We start from the raw sequence: 10,023 nt of genomic DNA, 5'->3' as shown, positions 1-10,023 counted from the left end.
CCCTGGGCCAGGGCGGGGATGAGGCCTAGTGGCGAGACTGGCAGCCCAAAACCCAGCACTGCTGCCTGCTTGCGGGGGACCTCAGGCAAGCCACTCCCCATCCAGAACCGGTAAAGTCAGGGCAGCGATGCTGAGCCTCGGCTGTGAAGTGTGTTGAGAGCCGTGGAAGAGCACCGCTGCTGCCTCTTGTGCAGGGGCGGGCAATTATTTGGGGCGGAGGGCTGCTTACTGAGTTTTGGCAAGCCATCCAGGGCCGCACGACAGGCAGCCAGGGGCAGATAAATGTTAATTTTCAACATTTTTTAGGGGCCTTGTGGGCCGGATAGAATGGCCTGGCGGGCTGCATGTGCCCCGCGGGCCGCATGTTGCCCACCCCTGCTCTAGTGTGTCCGGGCCTGTCGTTCCTCTTGAACAAGGAATATAAAAAAGGTTAAAGCCACTGTGTGAAGCAAGAGCAAATTTTCCCTAGTGGCCTCCTGGCCCCTGGACCAAAGCTCCCTTTCCCCCTTCCACATACTCCCCCCTCCTCAACAAAAGCAATGGGGCGGGGATGATAACAGAAGGGTCGAGCTTGCCGCCCAACCTGGGGTCCAGGAAATTCGGATCTCTCCTCCCCTCTGGCCCCTCGCAATGAAACCAGAGGGGCATTGGCCCAAATGCTTGGCAGAGGTGGGGGCTTTTTAAGAATCGCTGGGCCAGATCATTTAGGGTGTTGCAGGCGGCAGGGAACTGGAGCTGCGCCTGGAGCCTCGAGCATCCAAGTGCCCCACGTTGAGTGTGCTGGACCCGGAGAACCTGGATGTGACTAACGCTGCACACGGGGGGCCAAGGTCCCGGCTGCTGAGCGGGGAGGTTGCAGCCTGGCTGAGAGGCTGGAAGGAGTTGGCCGTGTTTATGAACCCCGGGGGCCGGGCACCAGACAGGTGAGGGGCGATGGCAGAGCAGGACCTGGGGCTCGCTGCTCGCTGCAGCCCTGAAATGGTTACCGGAGCTCACGGCGAGAGGCTGCGTTCTCAAGCTCACTGCAGTGGAACTAACAGGGCCTAGCAGGGATTAGTGATATAACCGAGGAACCCACCAATCCCAGCCCGCCGTCTAGGGCTGGGTAAAAATAAATGCGCGACTCCCTCGCACGCAGGGCACACACACGAAACCTCGCTCAGCCCGTGCGCACGCTGCACGCCTGCACGCACAGGGCAAACCCCAGCAGTGCCCTCGCACGCAAAGCAACATATGCAGTGACACACTTGCATGGCCTCCACGGTGCCCGGCCGTGCGCTTGCAGACACAGTAACGGTGACCCGCTCGCAGCCACGCGCGCAGCGCTGTATGTATTTATGCAGCAACGCATGCCCAGGAGCCGGCAGGCACACGGCACAGCAAGCAGCTACAGCAACAGCAGAGGGGCACGGGCTTGATGGCACGAGCAGCGGAGCGAACCTGCAACCCGCAATAAAACACCCGCACGCACCTGCATCATCCGTCATATATGCACGTGCACGCTATTGCACCCGGATACATGCACACGCACGTGCACATGCAAACGCACGCGCACTGTGGCAACAAGATGCGGAATTACAGGTAGACATTTGTAGAAATGTACGTTCTGCTGTAAGTCCACACAGTTCAACAGCTCCAAATACTGTCATATTGGGAACCGCAAACACTGCCTGAGCTCTCTCCCTGTGTATCTGAGCTGCGTTGTGGCGGGGCTACACGCACACACTCCTTCACCTGCCCTCCGCTCTGTATTCCCTGCTCTGCATCCAAGCAGCACGCCACCCCTCCGCCACTTTATCCATGCTCGCTCTAGACCCCACAGAAACTGGGAAGGCAGCAAGATCAACTGCTGAAAGGAAAACCTGTGGAGCATTGTCAGGCCAATCTGACACGTATTTCATTGGGACTAAAAAGAACCAAGCGGACGAAACGAAACCGCATTGGTGACACCTCTGCTGGTGAGTCAGGCGCCCCTCCACCAGAGTGAGGCTAGACAGGGCAAGGTGTCGTGCCAAAGGGAAGGAGAGGGGCACACTGCTGAAATCCTTCTTTCGTGTCATGACTGTGGTGCACGGGGCAATAACTGTGATGGCCTGGATCTGGCCCTGCTGCTAGGGCACGGGTGCGTGGTGAAGGTACTGCTGTATTTCATCCCATCCCAAGAGCACCGCAATGGAAGGTAACCACGCCAGGCGCTGGCATCTCTGCCAGCAAACCTGGAAGCCAGCAGGCTAGCTCACTGGCCAGTGCCCCAAGGAACAGGCCCAGAAAAGCCCAGATTTCTGCCCTTCTGGAAGCGGGGGTAGAAAAGCCAGACCCCAGGATGGAGACAGCTGCAGGGAGCAGGTAGGTTCCTGCGGGAGACCTGGAGAGGGGGAAGACCCTGGTTTGTACAGGACTCCCAAGCAGAGGACCTGCAGGGCATCAAACGGCAGGGCACAGCCTAGCAGGAAACAGGTGCAGAGACCTGCCGTGGCATCCCCTGTGGTGTTGGCGGGGCCTGACACAGCAAACCTGTGTTAAAAGCCCTGAAGGAAAGGACGTCTCCCTACGCTACTGAGTCTTCACCCTAAGCATCTGGGCACAGCTGCACGCAGCAGAATCGGCTGCAAAGAGCTTCGTCACTCTGCAGCGACAGTCCCAAGCACGAGAGCTCAGGTTTGGGTCCCAGCAGGGATCTAGGCCGAACACTGGGCCACGGCAGCGGCGTGAGGCCGAGGTCTAGAGCAGTTCGGGAGGACTCTGATTTGTGCCTCTGTGGCACTGGCCCGCCAAGAACTTTGGCCGGCTTTAGGGAGAAGAAGGGGCTTGTGGTGGCAGCTGGGAACAGAGGTGTCCTGGGCCTCTCCAACCTCCCCGAGTTCAGACAGGGACGTGCTTCATAAGAGCAGATCAGGATCATCACTCCTGGGGAAGCTCAGGCCCAGGCGGGAAAGGGACTTGGCCAAGGTTGCACAACAGCTCGGTGCCAGAGACAAGTGTAGAGCCAAGGTCTCTTGATTCCCAGTCTGATGGGACCCCAGTCTCCTAGCTCCAAGTCTCATACCTAGAGCTGACGGCTTAGGAAGCCGTCCATCTGGACCAAACCACAGAAAGGGCTGAATGCTCTCAACACCCCCAGATGAAGGGGAGCAAAGAGCATGCGGCATCTTGCCGTGGCAGTGGAGAAGCCCCGGCTGGGAGCACGGCAGGCGGTAGCCCCATGAAGGGAGCTGCTGACCTGGAACGTGAAGACACGTGTCACGGGTAATGAGGCTATTTGTTAGGTGGCGCTGAGCTTTTTTAATCCACGTTAATTTATTCCCGGAGGTGTCGCTGGGCTTTGTGCTGCCCCTGCTGCCGCTCAGACGTGCCCTTCTTACAAAAAGCAGCTTCGGAGGAGCAGCAGCCCCGTGGCTCAGCTCATTGCCCCCAGTGAAGGGGGAGGAGGAATGATCGCCCAAAACTGGGCATGAAGCAAAGAGAGAAAGGAGACAGTGATGCATGCTCTGAGGGACAAGCAGGTACGTGAAAATGTCGGGCATGGAGCAGGCGGAGGTCTCCTCCTGACCTCTGCTGTGGGCACGGCTGTTGTGCCTCCACCCATGTCTGGGTTCCCTACAGCTCTGCCGATGCACCTTGATCCTGACCTGCAGCAGCCTCTGCTTTTCTAGGCCTCCGCTACCAGCTCCTGCCCTGTGCTGCGGGGAGCTCAAGCTCTGCTGTGGAGGCTGCTAACAAGGGGTCAGCTTCTTTGCTGTCCTATGCCAGGTCCAGTGTTTTGCACCCGTGCCCACGCAGCGTGGCCCTGTGTACTAGGATGCCTGGTACGGCTCCCTTTCCTGCACCCTCTGGTATTTCAGCCGGTGGCCTCCAGACCATGCTGCCTGCACACTGAAATCCTGACCAGCCCCGTGCGCTGCCGTTTCGATCCCAGCCCCTCAAGGAGCTCCCCTGATGCGCACAGCTGACCCTGAGTGCCCACTGCTAGTCCGGTCTGGAGCCCTTGAGCCACCCTGCAACCACCCTGCAGCCCAGCTCTGTGTCCCAAGCCCTGGCGTAGCAAAACCTGCCAGCCTGCCTGGGCCAGCACTCTGTGACCGCTGCATTGGCTCATGAACCGCAGCATCCCTTGACCTACCGCCCCTGCTCGCTTTCTTCAGCCACTCGGTATCTGCAGTGCCTCAAATCCTGCAAGGACCCAGCCAAAGCTGCTGACGCTGCTCCCCCTCTGCCAGTGGTGCGACGGGCGAGAGGTTGAGCCTTCCCTGGCGTGCGAGGCTTGGCGCAGCCCCAGAGCAGGTGCCGTGTTGAGCTTAGGCCCTTGCTGTGTGACTGGGCTGGTGGGGAGTGAAGCTTCTGCCTGACTAAGCCTACTGTGCTGTGCAAAACTTCTGTGCTTTTGTCCCTGTGGGAGGGAACAGATACATCCCTGGGGCTTATCAGCAGCCTCCCAGGGGCTGGTGGGGGAGGAAACCCGGTGTCTGCGGAAACCCAGAGATCAATGAACCATTTAGTGCCCTCCATCCACCCCGCGCCGAGCTGCTAAGGCAGGCTGGGGAAGGCGCCCTCCAGAAGCTGGCTGGTGGGACTAGCTTTGCTGTCCATATGGCCTTGCAAGGAGACTCGGGGCAGGCAGAAAACGTTTGAAGCCTGGGGCATGGAGAGGTCTGACAGCTGCTGGGTCTTGCCTGCCTTCCTCTCTCCCCTGGAGCTGAGAAGGACTGGCCGTCCCAGCTTGACGTCTGGTCAGGGTCAGGCTTCCCCAATGCTTCTTCACCCCACGCCCCTCGCCCCAGTCTGGCATCAGAGCTGGCAGCTACCTCCCTGCATCTTCAGGGCTGGGCTCTGCACGGAGCAAGTCAAGCACCGAGTACCTTCTGCTGAGGCTGCTGCTGCCCTGCAGCCTGCCCTGAGGTGTCCCTGGGGCTGTGATGCTCCCTGCCTTTCCCCTAAGGTCCCCCTGAGATGTGGGAAGCAGTCTGGAGAAACCCCCCAGTGAAGCAGCTCCATCTCAGTCCAGTCTGGAGGCAGCTGGGACAAAACTGCCTGCTCCTCCCCAGCCAGGCACCCTAGTGGAAAGGGCTCATTGAATGCTGCCACGCTCCCCTGGCACTTGTGCAACTGACTGTGCATGGCACAGTGCACCTTGGCCCCTTCTTGGCAGCTTCTGCAGCACGGCAGATGCTCCCCACTGAGCCGGGCAGAAGCTTTGCCTTGCTGCTGCCCCAGATCCCCAGGGTGGCACCAGCCTTCCCTGGGGCTCTCTGCAGGCCCTCTCCCCAGCACCGGGACGGGAATGAAACGGAACGGGGAGCTGGGCAGCAGGGATCCTGCCCCGCACAGAGACAGACCGACAGGGGCTTGGGTGGGGGTTGTCAACTGTTATCCTTCCACAGCAGCCCCCAGCCAAAATGTTGGGTGCTGGATACATGCAGAGATAGTCCGTGCTTCCCCAGGACAGGTACAACCTGATTAGATGAGGCAGAATGAGGTCTCACTTGGGGAACAGAATAAGGGCCAGGACTGCAACAGTATTTAGGGCCCTCAAGGCACAGAAGGTGACTGTAGGGGGGCGTTAAAAGCACCTTGAAATCAATGGGAGTAAAATCATCCTTGACTATCCCCCTTGGCACCCATCTGCATCTCCAGGCACCTAAGTACCTTTAAGGACCAGGCTGAGTAACGTGCCCAAGGTCACACAGGAAGCCTAGGGCAGGGTAATGAATTGAACCCAGGCCTCTCAAGCCCCCAGGTCCTGCCTACCCCCTTTGCTGGGTCTGTGGCACAGAGTAGCCAAGACCGGGGCTGAAAGGCCGCAGGTTTTGTCGCATCTCAGCTATGGGTCCGGGCATGCACCTGTCAAAGCTAATAGGGGTTTTGCTACTGTTGTCAAGGGGAACGGGCCCAGCAGACCTGTGATTCATCCCTTGCCCTGCCTTCCATCCTTTGCCTCGTGATGTCAATGGGAAGCAGAGCCTGGCGAACGGTTAATTTTATGTGCTGTTCGCTTCCGCACCCGCGCGTGCAGAGTGCTGGGGCCCTCCTCCCGGCGCAGCACCCCGGTCAGCCCAATTTGCAGTGTGTGCTGGCTGCCAGATGCGGTCTCACTGATAACACAGCTCATGTGCAAGGGAGAAGGACAGAGGAGGTGGGGGGAGAAGGAAGAAAGGGCAGTGTGGCTTCAGCCCTAACTGCTGCACTCAAAATCAGCCCCTTGGGCAAAGGAGTGATGGAAAACAGGCCAGGAGAGGGAAAATGTAGCAGGAGAGATGGGAAGGGAGGGCAAGAGTCAGTCAGAGACGGAGAAATAATGGTGGGACAGGCCGAGCTGCCCACAAGAGCTGTTCCTAAACAGCCTTAGCTGCATCCGTCAGAGGTGTCTGAGCTGAACCTCCGTGGCCGGCCTGCAGCTTGGCTAAGGATGGATAGATAGAGGAGGGCTCTGGTACCAGGACGCAGGCCGACACACATCATAGGGTCCGGATGGGATTCTCCCTAGCTTGCTTCTTTGGCCTTTTGGCCATGAGCAAGTGAGACTAGGGGGCATCTGAACTCCAAGACCTCCAGGCTTGCAGCCTGCACGTAGGATGCTCGCCATGGATTTGGGAGCATCTGAAGCCTCAGGCTGAAGAGTCTGGGAGGGAGGCTCTTTGCCAGTGGGAGCGCCACACAGACCTGAACGACTGGGCTCTGCTCCGTTGATGGAAGTCGGAGCTGATTTGGCCCCAGACATGAAATGAAAAAGAAAACGGGAAGAAACGTCCAGCCTGGAGCCAGCTGCGCAAGGCGCTGCACAAGCACAGAGCAAAGAGATGGGCTCAGCCCTCAGGAGCTTGTAGCCGAAGCAAGTTCTGTCTGTCCATCCCTCTGCCTCGACTGCAAGAGCCTTCTCTAGTGCAATTTCCTCAGTCTTTTGCTTCACCTGCTTCTCAGTGACCTGAATGCTCAAGCTCCCAGCCGCTGTAGGGGGACTAAGCCAACAGGCTGTGTACTAGGGGAGGAAGAGTAGGAAAGGGGAAAATAGGGGACACGGGGAAAATGTGCTGGGGAGAAAGAGTAGAGACATGTAGTCACAGGTATCTCTACTCTTCCTCCCTGAATACACAACCTATTTTCCCCTTTTCTCCACTCCATCCTCTGATTCCTCGTATGTCCTCTTTACGCCCGAACAATTCTCTCCGCCTTGGTGCTGACCCATTGCCAGTACCCAGAGATGCTCATGCTCCTCCTTTGGCCAAGCTGTATTTGTTGGGCCAACTCCTCCCTGGCATAACCCTGTGAGAGCGGTATCAGAGAAGAATTTAGCCCACCTAGCTTCCCAAAGTCAGATCTTTGACCTGTGCAAACCAATGGAGCTTCACCAGCTTACAGGGCTGAGAATCCGGCCCTGATGCTTCCGCATTCGCTCCTCTTCTCTGGCTCACTCCTGCCTAATACTGGGGGGCAAACCTTGAATGCACCTCTCTTGATGTACCCTCCACTACTCCTGTCTTGCGCCCGGACGTCTCCGGATACGAGCCTATAGTAGCTCTGGCTGCCTCGGTGCTGGGCTGTATTACAAGCAGATGTCTGCTACACTGTCCACTCTCACCTCTAGGTCTCCTTCAGCCTCACTGCTGACAGGCTTCTCCCTCCTGCACCTCTCTTCTCTATTTGTGGGAGGCAGACCCAGGTTCAGACCAGGCACTACCAAGATGGAAAAGTTTTACAGCTACTCCTGCTCTGGCATCTTATCCAGGTGGAAGAGCCCTTCTATCATCCACGCAGCATCCCACCATCTTTCCTGCCCCTGTTTGTACCAGCTCCCAGCTGAGACTCCCAATGCAGGAAACCTGCAGCTCCTTGTCCTATTTGTGTTTGTATTATGGGAGCAGCTGAGACTGAGGCCCTGCCTGTTGTAGCACCTCACCTGTTCTAGGCACGGTGCAGATGCGTAGGAAGAGACTAAGGCAATGATGCTGTAAAGAGACAAGACAGAGGAAGGGATATTATCCCCCTGGTGCAGGCAGGGGGCTGAGGCTCACACACAGACCAAGGGTCATTAAAGGACCATGTGGCTGATCAGGGAGCTGGGTTAAAGGTTTGGTGTTATAACAGCACCGACACAGACAAGAGCGGAGCTTGGTTTTTCGCCAGCACTTTCATCGGTAGATCCCAAATCACTTTACAAGGCAGGTCCCTGTAGTTATCCCCACTGTCATTACCTCAGGGAGAAGGAGTGGCTTTGGCTATGACTAAAGCTGCCTTTTAATGGGGGAGCCTCATCAGGAGCAGAGCCTTATCATGGGGAGCACCTGCCTCAGCTTTGCAGCTCTTCCAGGCCTCTCCCCTTCCAATTCCCTTGCATTATTCGGTCACAGACGGCGCGGCAGATCACGCAGCGCTGCCTTGATGCGAACCGACGAGCTGTGTGCATGAGGCGGATGTGAGTTTGCCGCCTGCGTTCTCCGTCAGCTCAGCCTTGGGGGGAACGCAGCCCCAGCGCTGCCAAGCCGCGGCAAGGCGGCCGTCCCTTGAAGCACGCTTGCGTCCCCACAGCAGCCGTGTTCGCACCTGGGTGGGGGCTGGGGAACTTGCACAACGGGACGAGGGGCTGTTGACAAGGTCAGCGGGGAGAAACGCCAGGCTGGTTTGCGGGGCACCTCTGCACGGGCACGGGGAGCGAGTTAGCACACGTGCTGCAGAGCCTCATGCTGACCCAGATTCAGCCACTCCCAATTCACCATGGGTGGTGCAGTGTCAGCATCCGCTCACGCGTGGAGCGGTAGGCCCCAGCTCGGGGACCCTGGGGTAGTCGGGGATGAGGCTGCCCTGAGCAGGGGGCTGGACTAAATGACTTCCTGAGGTCCCTTCCAGCCCTACTCTCCCATGAGCCTGTGACCCCCAAGGGCAGCCCCCCACTTTGAGAAAGCGGGGCCGTATGCACAAGCATGCCTGGCACAGGCCATGTCCTAGAGGGGCTCTCCGGGTGGGAGGAGATGCGCCCAGGAGCAACGACTGTAGGAGTCCTTGCACTAGGACTCTTACGATGCACTGGGGACATTGCACGGCTGGAAATGTCAGGATCATGCCACGGCTGTCCCTGATCCCGTGAGGAGCTAAGCAGCCTAAGCTCTTTCAAATGTCAAAGAGGAGACAGGCTGGCCAGGCTCCTGGGCCGTTCTCACTGAAGCCCACGCAGTCCTGGGCTCATAGCAAGCTTTGAGCTACCCGCTGTGTGCCTGGGAAGGAGGCTGTCACGGGTCTCCCCAGTATCTGTGAGAAGTGCAGGGATGGCCTCCTGCTTTCCAGCCAGGCCGAAGGGAGCGGAGAGTCTGGGAAGAGAAGTGGAGCAAACTAAAGCAAACAGAAAGGAGACGGGAGCAGGCCCCGATCAGGGCCTAGCTGGGCTCTGCCTTGTGCTGGATGATGAAAGGGTGAGGGAATGGAGCCGAACAACACAGCCAAGGGTGCAGCATGATACACTGGTAGTGGTGGTGCAGGTGGGGGAGACCCTGGGGTAGGGAAAGGACTCCCACACATACCTCAAGGTCCCTGGTGCAGGAATAGCACTCGGATGTCCTGGCTAGCAGCCTCCTTTCTTAAAATGAGAAGATATCCCTTGACTCCCTGTCTACAGTGCACTCACTCTCAGAGCCAGGGAAAAAGGAGCGCCTTGATGCCAGGCAGCGCTTCGACCTCCCCACCAGGCACCGTGCCAACCAGGACAGGTCGCCCTTCAGAAGCAGGATGGGGCCGGAGACCAGCGGCTGTACCTGGCCACCGGCGATACCAGTTATCTCTGCGGTGGCCACGGGGGTCTGGATTTCTGCTGGGAGCTTTCCTTGGGGGCTGCAGTTCCTTCCCCTTCTTGGTGGTCCCTACTTTGCCGGCTCTTTAATCAAATCTTCAATTTAAGGAAGCGGCGCAAAATCCGTGAGTGAAATCTGCTGCAGCTCACAGCCCGAAGTCCAGCAGCTACTATGGTTATTTGGCACCTCTGGGACCTTGCTCAGGCACGCTAGAGACACGGGTATCCCTGCTCCCTGGGAGGAGGAGGGA

The 10,023-nt window shown here is 58.3% G+C and overlaps 1 protein-coding gene and 1 long non-coding RNA gene across 2 annotated transcripts in view; one reads left to right on the top strand and one right to left on the bottom strand.

Annotated features, from left to right (window-relative positions):
* The window catches only part of PACSIN1 (protein kinase C and casein kinase substrate in neurons 1), a 51,253-nt gene that overhangs the window by 10,842 nt on the left and 30,388 nt on the right, over positions 1-10,023 (bottom strand). The gene's annotated exons all lie outside the window — the stretch shown is intronic.
* Positions 6,636-10,023, top strand: part of LOC109317818 — a 9,937-nt gene continuing 6,549 nt past the window's right edge. Inside the window, exon 1 of the long non-coding RNA XR_002103126.1 lies at positions 6,636-8,407. This is a non-coding gene — a long non-coding RNA (uncharacterized LOC109317818). The remainder of the gene's footprint in view (positions 8,408-10,023) is intronic.

The sequence above is a fragment of the Crocodylus porosus genome, unplaced genomic scaffold, assembly GCF_001723895.1.
Source record: "Crocodylus porosus isolate Cpor-Errol unplaced genomic scaffold, CroPor_comp1, whole genome shotgun sequence".
In the NCBI taxonomy this organism is placed as follows: Eukaryota; Metazoa; Chordata; order Crocodylia; family Crocodylidae; genus Crocodylus; species Crocodylus porosus.
Note: the sequence above shows the minus strand (reverse complement) of the source record. Positions and strands in the feature narration are given on the sequence as shown.